The following is a 3,090-nucleotide window of genomic DNA, read 5'->3' as shown; positions in this document are numbered from 1 at the left end:
GCCTGTGGTCCCAGCTACTTGGGAGGCGGAGGCAGGAGACTCGCTTGAGCCCAGGAGTTGGAGGTTGCTGTGAGCTGTAATGCCACGGCGCTCTACCCAGGGGGACAGCTTGAGGCTCTATCTCAAACAAAACAAAACAAAACAAAACAGACTTGGCGCCTGTAGCTCAGTTAGTAGAGCACTCACCACAAACAGGTTTGAGCCTGGCTCGTGCCTGCTAAACAATAATGACAACTGCAACCAAAAAATAGCCGGTCATTGTGGTGGAAGCCTATAGTCCCAGCTACTCTGGAGGCTGAGGCAAGAGAATCGCTTAAGCCCAAGAGTTTGAGGTTGCTGGGAGCTGTGCTGCAACAGCACTCTACTGAGTGTGACATAGTGAGACTCTGTCTCAAACAAACAAACAAACAAACAAAACAAAAAAACCCCAGGCTGTACCTGTGGCTCAAAGGAGTAGGGTGCCGGCCCCATATACCAGAGGTGGAGGGTTCAAACTCGGCCCTGGCCAAAAACTGCAAAATAACCAAAAAACAAAACAAAACAAACAAGGAAAGGGCAGCGCCTATGGCTCAAAGAGTAGGGCGCCAGCCCCATATAGTTTTAAACCTGGCCCTTGCCCAAAACTGCAAAAAACAAGGAAGATCCAGATATGTGTACATACAATTATACAGTCACCTCAACCATGAATTATATACTAGGATATGCATTGTAGCATTGTGTGTATTGGTGAAATATTTTGTATTCAATTATTTATCAACAGAATGATGAAATAAAAAGTTTCATTTAAGGCCAGAGGCAATGATTCATGCCTATAATTCCAGCACTCTAGGAGACTAAGCATTGGCCTCGATTGCCCTGAGTTTACAGGTTTGAGAACAGCCTGAGGCAGAGTGAGACCTAGCCTCTAAAAATAGCCGGGCATTGTGGTGGGTGCCTGTAATCCCAGCTACAAGGAAGGCTGAGGCAAGAGAATTGCTTGAGTCCAAGAGCGTGAGGTTGCTGTGAGCTATGAGGCCAAGGCACTCTACCAAGGGTGACAAAGTGAGACTATTTTTTTTTGAGAAAAAAAAGTTTAATTTATCTCTGTAATCAAATACAACACAATGGTTAAAGAAAAGGCAACTCTGTAAATGTTTGATTTCAAGATATTAAGTGACAAAAAAGCAGAGAACAGTGAGCATATATTTATATAAAAATTTTATTTCAGAATATTCCGAGTGTACTAATGTTTCAGGTATATGAATTGCTTTTGTAAAGTGTGAGTCAAAGTTGTAAGTGTGCCTATCACCCAAATAATGCATACTGTACCCCTTATCAGGGGTCCTCAAACTTTTTATACAAGGGGCCAGTTCACTGTCCCTCAGACCATTGGAGGGCCGGACTGCAGGACCTGGGAAGAATTGGCTGCTAAGCAAGACAGGCAGGGGCAGCAAAAACACCTGGCGGGCCAGATAAATGTCCTAGGCGGGTGGCATGTGGCCTGTGGGCCATAGTTTGAGGACGCCTGCCTTAAATGTACCCAAACCCTCCCATCTCCTCTCTGCTTGATTTGTTTGAGTTCTACTTTCATACATGCACATGAGTGTTGATCAGATTAGTTCCAATGTGGCTCGGCGCCTATAGCTCAACCGGCTAAGGCGCCAGCCACGTACACCTAAGGTGGCGGGTTCAAATCCCCAGCCTGGACCCGCCAAACAACAATGACGGCTGCAACCAAAAAATAGCCGGGCGCTGTGGTCCCAGCTACTTGGGAGGCGGAGGCAGGAGACTCGCTTGAGCCCAGGAGTTGGAGGTTGCTGTGAGCTGTAATGCCACGGCACTCTGCCCAGGGGGACAGCTTGAGGCTCTGTCTCAAAAAAAAAAAAAAAAGATTAGTTCCAATGTAAGACAGAGAACATGTGGTGTTTGTTTCTCTATTCTCATGATACTTCACTTAGAAGAATGGTCTCCAGGCTTGGCGCATGTAGCACAGTGGTTATGATGCCAACCACATACATCAGGGCTGGCAAGTTTGAACCCAGCTGGGCCAGTTAAACAACAATGACAGCTACAACAAAAATAGCCGGGCATTGTGGTGGGCACCTGTGGTCTCAGCTACTTAGGAGGCTGAGACAAGAGAATCGTGTAAGCCCAGAAGTTTGAGGTTGCTGTGAGCTGTGACGCCACAGCACTCTACTGAGGGTGACATAGTGAAACTCTGTTTCAAAAAAAAAGAATGGTCTCCAGTTCCATTCAGGTAGTCACAAAAGATATTCTTTTTATGGCTAAGTGGTACTACATGGTGTCCATATACCACGTTTATTTTCCACATTTTATTAACCCATTCATGTATTGATGGGCACTTGGGTTGATTTCATATGTTTGCAATTGTGAATTGTGCAGCTATAAACATTTTAGTGTAAATATCTTTTGGATAAAATGACTTTTTTTCCTGGCTATTTTTTTTTTTTTTTGCTTGGTTTTTGGCCGGGGCTGGGTTTGAACCCACCACCTCCAGCATATGGGGCCGGTGCCCTACTCCTTGAGCCACAGGTGCCGCCCATTTTTCCTGGCTATTTACAATTGGTAAATACCCAGTTGTGGGATTGCTGGAACAAATTGCAGGTGCAGGTCTATTTTTAGTTCCTTGAGGTATCTCCATATTCTTTTTCTTTTTTTATTTTGAGACAGCCTCAAGCTGTCACCCTGGGTAGAGTGCTGTGGCATCACAGCTCACAGCAACCTCCAACTCTTGGGCTCAAGCGATTCTCCTGCCTCTGCCTCCCAAGTATCTGGGACTACAGTGCTGCCAGCGGCTATTTTTTTGGTTGCCGCTGTCATTGTTGTTTGGCAGCCCAGGGCTGGATTCAAAACGACAGTTCAGGTGTATGGGGCTGGTGCCTTAGCTGCTTGAGCCATAGACACTGAGCCTCCATACTCTTTTTCTTAGAGGTTGTACTAAGTCCCCCCAAAGTGTAAAATAGTTGCTTTGTTTCTTTTGTTGTTATTGAGACAGTCTCACTATGTTGTCCTCAGTGGAGTGTCATGGCATAATAGCTTACAGCGTCCTCCAACTCTTGGGCTTAAATGATCCTCTTGCCTCAGCCTCCC

Source organism: Otolemur garnettii, unplaced genomic scaffold (assembly GCF_000181295.1).
Source record: "Otolemur garnettii isolate 467f Iridium unplaced genomic scaffold, OtoGar3 scaffold00031, whole genome shotgun sequence".
In the NCBI taxonomy this organism is placed as follows: Eukaryota; Metazoa; Chordata; class Mammalia; order Primates; family Galagidae; genus Otolemur; species Otolemur garnettii.
The sequence above is the reverse complement of the archived record's forward strand: the minus strand, read 5'-3'. Positions refer to the sequence as shown.